The sequence below is a fragment of the Hydra viridissima genome, unplaced genomic scaffold, assembly GCF_058129835.1.
Source record: "Hydra viridissima isolate aposymbiotic clone 2 unplaced genomic scaffold, HvirCarnegie_v1 scaffold_11, whole genome shotgun sequence".
In the NCBI taxonomy this organism is placed as follows: Eukaryota; Metazoa; Cnidaria; class Hydrozoa; order Anthoathecata; family Hydridae; genus Hydra; species Hydra viridissima.
Genome location: NW_028324310.1, coordinates 13,756,345 through 13,771,971, shown reverse-complemented (window position 1 = coordinate 13,771,971; position 15,627 = coordinate 13,756,345). Strand labels below are relative to the sequence as shown.

The 15,627-nt window shown below is 28.7% G+C and overlaps 1 long non-coding RNA gene across 2 annotated transcripts; it reads left to right on the top strand.

Moving 5' to 3' along the window:
- The first annotated feature begins 4,604 nt into the window (after positions 1 to 4,604).
- Positions 4,605 to 8,674, top strand: LOC149882310 (uncharacterized). 2 transcript variants are annotated; one of them, XR_016445231.1, is made up of 6 exons: positions 4,605 to 4,714; positions 5,221 to 5,397; positions 6,678 to 6,935; positions 7,306 to 7,351; positions 7,478 to 7,593; positions 7,849 to 8,674. It is a non-coding gene; the product is annotated as an uncharacterized LOC149882310 (long non-coding RNA). The 2 variants fall into 2 exon arrangements; XR_016445230.1 differs by lacking the exon at positions 7,478 to 7,593.
- Positions 8,675 to 15,627: the final 6,953 nt, after the last annotated feature.

Below are 15,627 nucleotides of genomic sequence, written 5' to 3'. Positions count from 1 at the left end.
TTCCAAAAGTAAAAGTTATTTAAAATTTTAGCTTTGATTTTTAAAGAAATAATAACTTGCGCTTTAAATAATTCATGTTTAAACAAATTATTTAGAAAAAAGTTCTATAAAACAAAGCGTATTTTAAAAGTAATTATTACTAACTAAAGTTAATTACTCATTTTCAACTTTTAAAATGGGAGCTAGAACAAAGTAATCCTAATCTCGCGATATGCGCAAGGTTACCAAGGTTTGATCGGGAAGCAACTCGTTGAAGTACGGTACAAGTGGTAGAAGGGCAATTGCTTTTTGATCACTGCAAGTTTTGCGCTCCTTTGTTTTTCGCATTTCATTCGAGAGGAGTGAAATCTCTGGCGTAAGCTTCAAGATGAAAAGCATTAGAAACGGTTATAGCGAGTTGTATTTATAGTTTACCTACTTTCTTTTATTTCTTTAGTCATATACTTAATATACTTAATAGCAGATTCGCTTGTTCAGTTAGATGCTTGAAAGCAGATTTACAACATGCTACGACAAGCCGTTCTTGTAGTTCATAGTGTAACGTAACTCCATTACTTAATCATCAAAACTTGTGTTAGGGTTTAGTTTATAGTCACCAACAAAGCAACACTCATCCTCAGAAGCAAAGGAGTCTGATAACTTGCACACTTCGATATCGCGTTAGAAGAAAGTAAATTTAAAAAAAACAAAAAAACACGCAGCTAAGTTTAACTCTTGTTAATGCGCATGTAAAATAAAGCTTTGTAAATACAAAAAACCTAAGCTTTAAGCTGTTGCAATTTTGTTTAGTACCTCTTTAATGATTTAAAGATCTACCGTCTTCGTACTTCACCTTTATCAGCGTGAGCTGTTTCCAGCATATGTTTGGGTTAAAGGTTCCATTGTTCGTCCCGCATGTTAACAGCTTTTCTTTCAACATGCAGTTTTTCATGAAGTTGCACCTCACTCAAGTTTACTCATTCATGCAATGACTCATTTTTGCGGCCCATTTTTAGGCGAAAACGTCTCAATTCCAAGTTTCAGTGTAGAGTACGAAACGGTCAAAAATGTCAGCGTTACAGAAAGCAACATTTCGTTGAAGTTTTCGACGCTACTATGAGTTATCCGCAACGCTACCAAAGAAAAACGTCTCACTGAAGGTTTGATCACGGATTGCGACTCGGGCCAATTCGTTAGCGAATGTCTTTGTTCGTGGCTTTGTGACTAGATATTTAGGGTGAGAAGCGATGTTGAAAGTAGTCGATTCGTGTGAATGCCCGAGTGGCAAGCCGCGCCGCTAGCATTTGACAAAGTACATGCTGAACAGAGTTAAGCTAAAGCAAAGCCGATCTTTCTCCCCTTTGCTTTTGACAATCTTAATTATTATATTACAGAGTATTTTTGGGTTTAGCAATTTGTTTCTCAAATCTAAAAACGTTTATTAACTTTCAGGTGATCTACAGGCGGTATTCTGCTTGTAGATCACCTAAATGATGAGAGTCTCAGCGAGGATTTAATATTATAAAATCCACCTATTTTAGTCTTACAAATGAAAATATCAATTTTAACAATAATTTTAACAATCTTTTCAATATCATTCAAGATGCAAGGAATAGATTTAATAACTCTGCGAACACTATAGATATGTTTTACTATATGCTACATTTATGTTACTCTTTGTTATGCATATATGTTAAACTATGTACTATAGATACTAGTTAACACTTTTGTATTGATAATGCAATATTACATTATAAAATGTGTTTTAAATGCTTCAATTTTAAGTTTCTTTAAAAAGCAACTAGATGGGTATATATATGTATGTATATATATAAATATGCACTTGTGAAGAAACTGATCCTGCAAGAGTTTTTATGAGATGTAAACAAACAATTAAAAAACTAACAGTTAAAATCTCTAATATTCGGACAATAGCATACAGTTTTTTGGAGCACTTAAAATTTATACATACTGCCATGAAAAGATAGAGAATGAAAAGAAAAAATTCTTTTGTCAGTTCCTCTGGGAGTTTTTCAGAATCAAAAAGATAAGAATGTCAATTAAATACAAGCTAATTTCTCACTAGAAAAAAAAAATTACGCTTAAGAACTTAAGGACATTTTTGAATATTAAAAAACAAATGGATGCACTTCTTTGAAAACAATTTACTTTGGGATAGCAAATTTATTAGAAATTTTTCTATTTCTTGTGAATAGATTTGAATATAAGGGCTTAGTTATACGCTTTTACAAATGGAAGCTTATTATAATTCGAAAGATGAAATTTAAATGGAGCTGGCCTTTTCCCATTTTTGAGTTTTGAAAAAGAATTCAGTTTTTAGTTTTTACAATGCCGTTATTTTTGGAGTATCTAGGGTTTAGGCTTTATCAAAAAAAAAACAAAAAAATGCATCTATAAGATGGACAACTATTTAGCGTTCATTCACGACGTGAATTCAGACATTTTTTAGATTAGTTTTTAGATGCATTTTAGATATTTTTTTTACCGACTGAGTTAAGTTTAAAAAGTCTTTAAAAAATTACACAGTAAAGAAACAATTAGGCTCAAAGTGTTGAAATTTATTTAGCAATGTTAAAAAAAAGATAAAAGTTTACAATAAAAAATAATGTTCTGTATTGAGTCCGCCAACTCGCTGTTCGACGTCATCGGTATCTAAAATATAATATAATGTAATAGCGTGTAAATAAATGCACTAATTCTTCAAAAGACATGATCAACTATTAAAAAAATATGATTACATAAAATATATGTAAATTTTCACTCGGCTTGTTGTTAAATTTTAATTAAATATCAAGGATATGAGATATTACAAGTTTTTCTGGTATAAAGTAACCTTATTAAGCTGTTTTTTCCTATTTATTAACCTCTTCATCTTCAATCATCTGAAGAGAATATAATGATAAAATGATAATAATAATAATAATAATAATAATAATAATAATAATAATAATAATAATAATAATAATAGTAATAATAATAATAATAATAATAATAATAATAATAATAATAATAATAATAATAATAATAATAATAATAATAATAATATTAATAATAATAATAATAAAAATAATAGTAATAATAACAATAATAATAATAATAATAATAATAATAATAATAATAATAATAATAATAATAATAATAATAATAATAATAATAATAATAATAATAATAATAATAATAATAATAATAATAATAATAATAAAAATAGTAGTAATAATAACAATAATAATAATAATAATAATAATAATAATAATAATAATAATAATAATAATAATAATAATAATAATAATAATAATAATAATAATGATTATGATAATAAAAATAACAATAATAGATGATAACAATAGTTATTTAAAAAATATAATTTTATTGATCTCGAAACGAGTTTCCGCCATTCTAGATGCACGTTTCTTTAATAGCGGTCATTAATGTCTTATATAAATCAGTTATAACTGAAATTTTAACTGATAAAAAAATCTATTTTACAAAACCACAATAGTAAACTTACTATGGTGGTTTTGTAAAATAGATTTTTTTATCAGTTAAAATTTCAGTTATAACTGATCTATGAAAGACATTTTAAATACATTTATAGTTAACCAAAAAAAAAGACATTTATGTATTAATCTAGTTCATACATCTGATATGCGTCTACAATGGGACATAAACAGAATCTCTGTATTTAAACGTTTTTTCGTTCTCTAATATACGTCAAAAATATACTCATCTACGATAGATGCAAATTAGAGTAGTTTTAGATGGTCTAAAAGACATCTTTTGCCTGTTGGGGTATGAGTTTCCTTTTAATCGACCAAAAGTCGATTTAGTCGCGTAATCATCTAAACATCCTTAATTCTTTCTTTTCACTTAATTTAACTTTATCAATCTTTGATTTTGTTATGATGCTGACCAATTAGTAAAGAGATATCTTTAAAGGCAGTTTATCTTATAAAGATAAACTATTTATAAAGATTGAGCCATGCAGAAGAGTATTGTTCATAGCGGTTTTTTTAATTCAACCAAAATATCTGAAGATTTAACTTGATGTGCTGTAACATATAATCTTAACTCTTAGCTTTCTGTATGCACTACCACTTCATTAATATGTTTCCTTTTTCTCAAAATAGTAATCAGTTGATTTTTTTTTAAAACAAAATATTAAGTAATGTATTATGGAACTTAGTCAGGGATGCGAAAAAGATAAGAAGCTTTATAAATCTGTAGCCCAAAAGGTTTGGCCGGTCCCATCTGCTCCCACCTCGCTACACCACTGTTCTTTATTAATTCAACTGCTTGCTAATTTTTTGCTTTAACTGTTGTGAAAAATGATACAGAGAGAATTTTAGAAATATCAATTAATAAATTTTCATATATATTTTTTAAATTCAATTGAAATTCTATAAAGTATTTTTATATTTAATTAAATTCAATATATTATGTAACGATCGGTACACAATAATTCCCAATGGGCACTATCAACGCTTGGTTTAACTCCCTTCAGACATTTTTAATGATTGGCATAGTTCTCCCTGTACTATTCATAGTAATGATTGGTACACATATAAATATTTTTGGACATTATTTCCACACAAAGGAATTCTCATGTGAATTCTCGTGCATTTAAAAGCTGTGCAGCTCAACTTAAGAGGGAGACGAAACGAAAGAGAACTATGAAGAAAGATGTTTTAAACTATTCTTTTGACTTAATTTTAATGTAAGTTTTGTTTTTATTCTCTTTTTATGGTAGAAACGAAATGTTGAATAGTTAATTTATAATTGTTAAAGATGTTCTTTTAAAAGAGATTGATGAAATCGTCAATTATTTAAATATGAATATAAAAGTATCGGAAAAGTTCTTTGTATTTTACATAAAGAATTTATGCCAATTTCCCTTTTTGTTAAAGATAGCTATTTATTTCCAAAGTGCTAGATCATTTCGGTAAATGCAAATTTACATATAATGTATGAAGAGTTTTTTCTAAGAGATTGCTGATTTTAGTTTTAAATTTGAATCTGAATTTGTTTTCACTCTACCTTTTTTTTTTTTTTGTTTTTTTGTTGTTGTTGTTTTTTTTCTTTTTGTTTTAAATAATACAAATTAAAAATATTAAATGCTATAGGAAACTATTTAGATATTTAATGTTTATTTTAAAAATGCTTTTTTACATAAGTTTAGCAAGCATGGTAGTTTCTGCAAACTAATTTTATCTCTATTTCTAGGGCCATTTCACAACCATAGACAATATACTGACTGATGACACGCATTCTTCTGTTTCAAATTTTGCTGCATGTTTAACTGAAGAGAATTTAAGCAATGTTTGTGATTCTAAAGTGACAAGTGATTTTGTAGCTTATAGAGCAAATAAAGAAAAAATACTGCACTGGCTTTGTTCCAAGGTTTGAATATGAATTTTGTTTAAGCATCTGCGTATCGAAACTTTTTTTATTACGATACGATACGACAAGATATCGGGTTGTGCGTATCGTAAGTTTTGATATGTCGCGAAGCTAGAATTATTTTGTTCTATCTCCAATTTTAAAGTAGGGGAGAACGATTTTGATTTTTTTCTAAAAGTAAAAATTATTTAAAGTTTAAACTCTGATTTTTAAAGACATAATAACTAAGCTTTGATTTTTAAAGACATAATATGGCTAAATTTTATAAACTTTAACCAGTGAAGTATATCAATGACGCCACTAAGGCAACGAGCCAATTTAAATTTGTGATCCATTTCAACTGCTCGCGTAAGAGCCGAAGTAGGAGGTCCCTGACTTGAAGCAGCTGAAACTTGAAAGCCATCTTTTGATCTGGACTTTAGGATAGTTTTGCTCAATGCCTAATAATTTTTCAACTTGTCGAGGCTGCAATTTTGTTCTTTTATATGAGACAATATCCCTCAAAAACGTCATAAAAACCAACGCATAATTAAAATTACCATGTATTTATAGTTTTTTTTGTAGCAACTATCAAAGTTGTTAATTCCGTAATGTTCTCGCAATTTTTGCGATGGAACTACAAATCCATTTATCTAGATAGATAGATAGATAGATAGATAGATAGATAGATAGATAGATAGATAGATAGATAGATAGATAGATAGATAGATAGATAGATAAATAGATAATATATTTGATAGTAATGATAATAACAATATCCTAAAACCCCATTCCTATGACATTTATTTTTCAAAATTGTTTGAACAAATATTTGAAAAAATAAAATATTTGTGTTTGTTCTAGCTTATTGGTAATAGGTAATTAAACGATCAGTATGTAATATGATTAAATAAAAAGTAGAACGTAAAAAAGTTTTGTTATTTGAAGTTCGCTTTAAGAATGATTTAAGAATAGTAACTAATTTTATACGCCATCTAAACGGTTTTTTTAGTTTTTTATTTTGCTTTTATATAAACATGAATTTCTTGTTTCGAAAACAAGTTTTCAAAAAAGAAGTGTTAAGATTTAAGAAAACTAAGAAGTTATTTTTCACTTTTTTTTTTTTTTTTTTTTCTCATATTGTATGTTCATATACTTATGTTTATTTTGTTAACAAATTTAACTTAAAATAATGGCAAATCAGGTATTACTAACTAATCTCAGTTGACTTTTTATGGTTATTGACCAATAAAATTTGCTTTGAAAATGAGTTGAAATTTTTTACTCTTTTTTAAATGTAGGTTACAATACTTGCAAATCACCTAAAATCTTCAGATATTAATGTTTGTGTTGGCACCCAAGATTCATCTTTTATCAAATTTTCTAAGGATTAAAAGGGCATGGGTATAAAAAGATTTATATGCTGACTGAATTTTCAGAGGTTATGCATAGTGCTGCGTATGTAACATTAACTTAGACGAATGCATCAAATATGCTAGTTAATTTGTTTTTGATTATGTTGCTTCCTCGTCGTCAGATGAAGTAAAAAAAAAGCTCAAGTATGTTCTAAACTTTTTTAACTTCACTTTTTTTTTTTCTTTGGTATCATTTTTTAACTTGAATAACTGCGGTTTATGGCTTAAGAAATTAATATAACACAATCTTGTCTCTCACAATTACATTCATATTACGTCACTTACAATAAACCCCCTAATCACTTTGATCTTACTTCACGAAAAACTTGAGTTCTGTAAAAAGTTTGGTATTTATCTATCTCAAACATTTTATATACTGCTACATTCTTTTTTCATCCAATGTTTTTTACATTTTATTACTTAATTTTACGTTTTATCTTTTGCTTCTATATTCTCTAAGTTAACTTGTACATTTCATCATCAAATATTCAGTTTTTTGTTCTTTATAATCTAGTATAAAAGATCAAATATACAGTGAAGAATGTGAACCTCCATTGAAGGTTTGTCTAATTAAATTTCTTTATCTGTGATTGTAATTTATGTATGTGTGTCTATATATGCATAATATACATACAAAAATTAAATGGAGCGCCAAAAGGATGTGATATACATGTTTTTTTATTTAGCGACAAAAATTAAGTGGAGCGCCAAAATGTTTGGAAGATTATTGTGACAATTCTTTCCACTCAGAAAGAAGAAAAAACGTTTTAAAATCAAATTTCATGATTTCTCAGAAACAATTGTGCAAATTACTTATTACTTATACAATGAATTATTGTTTAGTGGAGCATTCTTTTTTAAAAAGATTTATAGTTACTTAATAACAGGGGTACCAACTTAATCCTGAAACACAGTTCTTTATTAAATACTATTGCATTCCATATCAATATTCTACTAAGTTTGTTCATTATTGTTTTATATTATTATTCATTATCATTTTTCTATTATGTCGAAAACATAAAGTGATTACATTTTACTTTTATTGTTTTAAATTTAGAAAGCTGTTGTAAAGATGACGGCAAAACAAAAACAACTACAAAAAATTGATAGGAAAGGGATGAAAACAATAAATGACTTTTTCGTAACCAATAGGAAATAAAAGCTTAATCTTTTGAAGCATCATTTAAATCTGCAAAGTGTTTGCGTAGAAATATTTTTTGGTTTGAGATGATTTAGAGAAGATATTTGAAAATGCCTGCTCGAAGTAGCTCAAATGTAAATCAGAAGTTGGCTTCGAAAAATAGGCAACACCGATCTTAATAATATATCAATGAAGTTAAAATGCTCCTGAATAACGCTAGAAAAAAGAAGAATTATGAGATTTCATCATTCAAAATGACTTATAGCTAGTATACTAATTTCCTGAAGTAGCATAAGGACACAGGAGAAATAGCCGATTGATCTGGATTAGAAATGTTAACATGGTGCCTAAACTTAAATGGTGTAGTGCGCATAAAGACTGGACATTACCTAAAGGAGAAAATTTGTTTGGTCAGATGGCACCTACCTTTTTCAACTAGATAATGATACTACTCACACTGCAATATGTAAGAAGGTATTTTTTGTTTAAAAAAAAACATTCTTGCTTTGAAGTGGCGGCCCAGTCAATCACCTGATTTAAATACAATTTAATACTTGTGCATAACAACAATTTTTATATATGAGCTCAAAACACATTTAAACATGCATACTAACTCGAGGATTAAAGAGGGCTTCTATCATTCACTGCTTCATTCATCAACTCTTCTGCTGAAGTTTTTTAGATGAGTAGCAATGTAATTTTCTTGAACACTGATTTGTTTTTCACTAAGAATGTCATTAAAGATTGTTAGTTTTTCTTCATGGGACTTTTTTAATTGAGTCTTAAATATATTAAGTTTCCCTTTAAATATTCCAATTTATATTCCTTATTCTCTTCCTTCTCTTATTCCTTCTTTTATTCCTTCATCTGATAAGACACTCCCAACTACATCTATTAGCTCTTGTGTTGTCGCTTCCGGATGTAGGGAGGTAATCTTCCAGAGCATATATTTGGTTTTCGTTTAGAGCGCCATTATAACGTTCACATTTTTCATTATGGGACAAACCCATTTTTATTGCAAGCTTAAAGGTGTCTAGCGACCCTCTAAAAATTCCAATTTTTAGTCCTATTTCTCTTCCTTCTTTTAATCCTATTTGTCTTCCTTCATTTATACCTTTTTGCCTTCCTTCTTTTATTCCCTCTAGCATTCCCTCTAGTTTTCCTTCTTGTCTTCCTTTTTTTCTTTCATCTTCAAAAGCCTTATCTATAGTTTCTAATCTTTCCTACTCATGCATTTTTTGATTCCAATATAAAACCTTGGTATCAATATCACATGTTGCTACTTTAATAATTTCATACCCCTTTTTAATCATTTCATTTCTATCTGGCACTTTTTGTTTTGTTGAACAATCTTTTAAGAACTCCAACCATTGCTCAAAACAATGAATGATTTTTTGGTGTGACATTGTTCTTTTATAGGACTATTTTTATTCATTCCTTTATAATTATCACTTTACTTAAATTTAGACAATTCAAAAAATTTCCAGAGCATCTTTTTTCCCGTAATAAGATTATTAGGCTGAATAACCACTGGTTTTACGTCTATTTAAAACACTTTCTGATTCTTCAATGCTGTATCCCCTGAAAATATTTTCTTTGCTTATCATAATGCTTTTAAGTACTTTTTGGTGATATAGTTTTCTTTCACCTTCCATAACTTGACCGGCAATCATTTTTGTCATGCATTCTTGTTCACTTGCTAGAAATTATGTTGCTTTCTGTCTCTGTATTTCTCTAGCTACCATTTGCGATTACTCAGGAGCGTAAAGAAATTCAAAACGCGATCAATTCAGTGAGATAAAAGCACACAGTTTTTATTTAAAAAAAAAAAATACTTGTCTAGAAGTGGCCGCCGAGTCAATCAACTGATCTAAATCCAATCTTTAGCCTCAGTTCTCTTCCTTCTTTTTTTTCCTTGTTTTATTCCTTTTTTTCTTCCTTCTTTTATTCCCTCTAGTTTTCCCTCTTGTTTTCCTTTTTTTCTTCCATCTTCAAAAGCCTTATCTATAGTTTCTAACCTTTCCTGCTCATGCATTTTTTGATAAAACCTTGGTATCAATATCACATGTTGCTACTTTAATAATTTCATACCCCTTTTTAATCATTTCATTTTAATCATTTCATTAGTTTTGTAAACTATGAGAAAAAAAAGGTTTATTATTCTCATAGAAAATAATTTTTTTTCACCTTCCATAACTTGACCGGCAAGCATTTTTGTCATGTATTCTTCTTTACGTGCCAGGAATTTTTTTTTTCTGTCCCTGCATTTTTATAGCTAATTTTTGCTTACCCTTGTTAGTATTGAGAATGTCTAGAGCACTTCTTATACAGGTCTTGCCTTTTTCACTGGAAAAGCCTGAAACAGGTAATTCATTTGAATTCTCAACTTCTATAATTTCGCTATCACCAGTAAAACCTAGCAAGCTGTTTAACAGACTTATTAATAGATCTTTGTGTAAGTCATTCCCAAATGACATTTTAAATGCCACATCGAGGGTAGGTTCAGCAAAAAACTCTGTTTTATCGGCTCTTCTTTTATGCATTTCGATGACTTTTTATGCATTTCGATTTATCAGCTTTTCTCTTAGGCATTTTGAAGACTAGTTTCAGCACTAAGAGTAGGAACTTTTAAAAACTACTTAATTTACTTTAGTGATTTTTAAGGGTTTGCGTATCGTTTCAGTTCCGTACTGTAATCATTCCGATATAATAGAGGAAAAAAAAAGTGTTATCGGAATAATTACGACAAAAAACCGGTAAAAAATTTTTATTCGGTATTGTAGTTAATTTAAATTTCGGTAAATACCGGAACTCTCGTCAATCCGATAACTTTTTTTTTCCGCTATCATATCGGAATGATAACTATACAGAAATGAAACGATACGCTGACCCTAAGTGATTTTTAGAGCGAAAGTGAGAAAATTTCGTATTTCTTTCGTGTTATTTTTGTTTAAACGCATGTGACGTGTTTTTACCTTGCGGGATTGATCACGTTTAGAATTTATAATGCTCCTGAGAAACTGCCAGGTTTGATTTTTCCCCACATCAAATTCTTTTTTATGAATATTCAAATATATATATGAAAATGAAAACTTGATTGGTCTTTTACAGGACTATTTCCATTCATTCTTTTATAATTATCACTTTCCTGGTGTGATAATTATAAAAAAATGAATTGGGGTTGCCCTTTAAAGAAATAAAATGTTCTGGAATAACTTTATTGGTCTGAATAACCATTGGTTTTACGTCCAATTCAAACAGTTCCCGATTCTTCAATGCCGTGTCGCCTGAAAATATATTTGCTTAGCTTATCATCATATAGGTTAGGAGCACTTTTTGTTGGTATAGTTTTCCTTCATCTACCTTAACTCGGCCGATAATTAACTTTGCCATATATTCTTGCTTACGTGGTAGAAAATATCGACAGCATTCCTTATACCGCTCTTGCCTTTCTCAATGGAATAGCCTGAAACAGGTAATTTGTTTGCATTTATCATTACTTCTATAATTGTAAATCCTAATAGGTTGTTTAACAGGCTAACTAATGCATTTTTGTTTGAATCATCACCAAATAACATTTTTAATGTCATGGCAAAAATGTCCTCCATCTATGGTACTACCTCTATTTTCTCTGGCTTTATTAAGAATAGCGAATTCTTTTATACATTAATTTTTAGCAATTCAAAAATAATATGTAAAAATGGTTTTATCTTCTTTTTAGTTTTCAGTCGATAGTCTGCTCCTTGTATTTTGTCTCATTTTCCACAAAATAATTTTAAAGTGTCTTAGAATAATTTTTTCTCTCTAAAGCTTAATTTTACTGGAAGAGATTTATCTAGCATCAGATTTTGTGCTATTTTAATGCTGTTATTTTTTATGAAAGCAATTAGTTTTTATATATACACAGAAGTATACATTGGTTAAATTCAAATATAAGTTGTATAAAATAGTTGTAATCACTTTATTTAAGTTTTTGTAAAAAATAAAACAAAGAGTGAAAGTAACAAAAATAGAGTTATTATTTCTGAGCTTTGTTCAATCTCATCCACATCTTTTAACAATCCAGACTTGTCGCATTCAAAAATTTTCGGATCTAGAATGTCACTTTTTATATTTAGCTTTGCCTATTGTAATATTTTTGCTAATATTATTGCTAACATTATTGTAATACTATTGATGATTCAACAAATTACCTGTACGTTTATAGGAATATCACTTTATAAGTTGTATATTGTGGTTACGTTATAGTGCGATGCCAAAAAAGAATAAAATTATATTAAACTCCTTATAATTCTCGCTTTCATTTTCTTCATAGTTTAACATTAACATTAGGCAAACTCTCAGCTTATTTAAAAAAGTTACTGTTATAAAGTTAATTATTTTACTAACAAATACCTTCATGTCTAAATTATCTTTTGTCCACTTAGTATCAACAGTTGCTTTCACTTCTCTGTAAAATTCTCCCAATTTTTTCTTTTTTTCTTTTTTTTTTTGCAAAAAGAATTTATTTTTCTAACAAACAGGTTGAAGGTAACTTCGACAAAATATTCGTAAATGGCGTGTCGTCAAAAAAATTCTATGCGTTGATGTTCTCCAAAATTGTTTCGTATGTTTTTTTCATGCAAGGGAATGAGTTTTTAGTGATAGGTACATCAATCTTACTTGCTATCGGAGTGCGTGTTACTCAGATATTTAGAAGAAAGTTGTTAAGATCACCAGAACGGTCTATGACTAATCGCGTTTGGTAAATCATTTGCTGATTTGCCATCCATAAAGTATGTAATACTTTACAGACATTAGCGTATGTTCTTTTTAAACTTGAGGCTCCAAAATATTCCATTCTTTTTGAGAATATTGCTCTAAAAATTCTTTTCTTGCTTCACCACCAAAACCCTTATTGAAAATATTGGACAAATCACTGAAATTTCTGTAAAAGTACCTTTAATCAACGCGAATGTGACGGAAAAGACAAGTAAAATTTTGATACCTATTCTCTTTTTGAGAATGATAGATTTCTTTCAGGTGTCGTAAAGTATTTTATTACAAGTTTTTTTATTTTTCACTATTCACTACCCTAAATATAGACGACATCCTAACAAACGCAGGAAATTTGAATTTCATGAGCTAAGAATGAAAAGTTTATAGAAAAGATAGTAATCTATTTTCATTCTAAAACAAGATAAATTTAAAGTTTGTCTTTTAAACTGGGCGAGACTAAGGTTTATTGGCCTGATTCACCATGTGCTTTTAACATTATCATTTACTTCTACCATTAAACCATCTGCTTACTTACTTCTACAATTAAACCATCTGCTTGATAAATCTCATTCCCATATATATTGCACTTTGAAGAGAGCTTGATATTTGTATTTGATTGTCCTATGAGAAACAAGGTTTGTCAGTGTTAATCAACCTCCTTGAATTCTGTACAAAAGTGTAGTTTTCATATAATGAGTAAATAAAGATTAAAATGGAATTTGAGGAAGAAATTTAAAAACTTTCTTTAGATTTTTAGTGCTTTCATTTAGACCCACCCCATGATTAAAACCTCAAGGATGACTTGAGACAAGTAATTGCTGAAAGACATTTAGATTTTGCAACTTTCTCTTATACTTTCTTTTATACATTCAAGAAAACGATTAAAAAAGATTTTTTAGGTTTTGGTGCACAAGGTACAGTAAATATACCTGCTTCAGGTGTTCCCATTGTTACAGTATTTCTCCTAAAACATGTATAAAATGTGTGTACAACATTTAACTTATATACACTTGTGTGTTGCTAGTCTCTTAAGTGATTGTATCCACTGCTTAACCTAACAAACCATCTTTGACAAGTTCTTACCTCTAGAGCATCAATTCTCTCTTGGACGGGGAAGATTCCCGGGGCCCCGAGTGTGTACAAATAATTTTTTAAAATAATTTTTAAAAGATTTAAATAGTTTTGACTTTTAAAAGATTTAACTAACTTTCATTTTTAATTTTCAATGACCAGAGCACGCTTCTATTGGTCCTGGGTATATAATTGATCATAATGAGGGCCCCTTAAGAAAACTTCCCCAGGGCCCGAAATTTCTCTCGGCGGCTATGTATATATATATATATATATATATATATATATATATATATATATATATATATATATATATATATAAATGCATGCTAAGAATAAAGGTCCAAGTTATATGAGGCTTAGTTGGGCATAACAGGTAGAACAAAGATGTAAGATAAAAGAGCAAAAGTATGCATTAGATACTCTAACTATTTGACTTTCCATGATCAGATCATATGGATGTTCAGATTATATGGATAGCCAGATCATATGGATGTTCAGATCTAAAATCAAAGTTCTATTACTGTTTAGCTTAGTTTTTCATTTCAGTCTATTAGAAGTTTAACTTTCTTATCAATGCATTTTTCCCAACATGTAACTTCACAGATTAAAAGTTGTTTCCACTAAAAAATTGAAAAATGGGTTCTTCATGCGCGATATTAGGATCAGTTTCTCTGTCATGAAAAACTTTTTAACGGTTTTCAAAATGCCACCAAACATATTCTCCATATAGCATAAAATCACTTATTTACTCAAGTCAAGCTGGTATGATTTTATGATGAATGGCAGTTGAAATTTTTGTCTGTTCTGGTTGATCCATACATATACAATGTTAAAATAATTGATATTATTAACTGTTGCTTTGCTAAACTTTGTTATTTTAGAGACTGAATTGTTTTCACTAGATTGTAGTTTATCTCTTTTAGGAACTTTTGCTCTGTTTGGATTCAAATGATGTTATCATGTATTGATTCATGTTTTTAAGAAGTATTCAAACTATTATGATTATGAAAATGTTTTGTTGTTATTTTTATTTTAATTTTTTTTTCAAAAGTTAAGTTTAAATATATTTATAATTAGAATAATTTCCGTTATAATTGATAACCTTTTGCCTCTTGGAGGTAATTCTCAAATACCATCTGTATAGAATGATAATTGTTTGGGTTTAAAAAAAAAAATTGAGGAGATTTTTACAATCTTGCCGGCTTTTAAAGGATTATTCTCTAAGAGAATGCTCATGTGAGCGAAATGAATAATAGGGCTAGGTCTAGAGAATATGTAGAATTTTGTATTTTGTGTTTCCATAGTATTTGAATGTATTTTATGATTCCATAGTAACGTGTGGATGAGCGTTGTCATGTAGCAATATGACTTTTTGCATTCCATGACCTGGTCCAGTTGTTTTTTCTAAGATAACTTCATTTAAACGTCTTCATTTTTGAAATTAACATTGAATATTAATAGTTTTCTCAGGTTCCACTAACGCAAAATACAACACACCTTTGATATCCCACCAAACGCATAACATCATTTTATAACAGTAGAAATCTTTTAGAATTACAACTATTCTTTGACCACGAATTATCTACTGTTTTTTATTATAAGTGTTCTCGAAATCTACTTCTTATCTCCAGTAACTTTTCCATAAAAAATCTTTTTTCTTAAACTTGGCTTAATGAGAAATGCAGTTGTTCAACGTTGAATCTTTTTTTTCTTTCGCTCAACTCATACGGAACCCATTTTCCACTTTTTTGAATTTTTCCTAATTCATGCAAACATCTATAAAAGATTTATTGATGAAATAAAAGCTTTTGAACTAATTTTATTGTCGTTTGACGTGTATTTTCCTTTAGCAACTCTAACAAA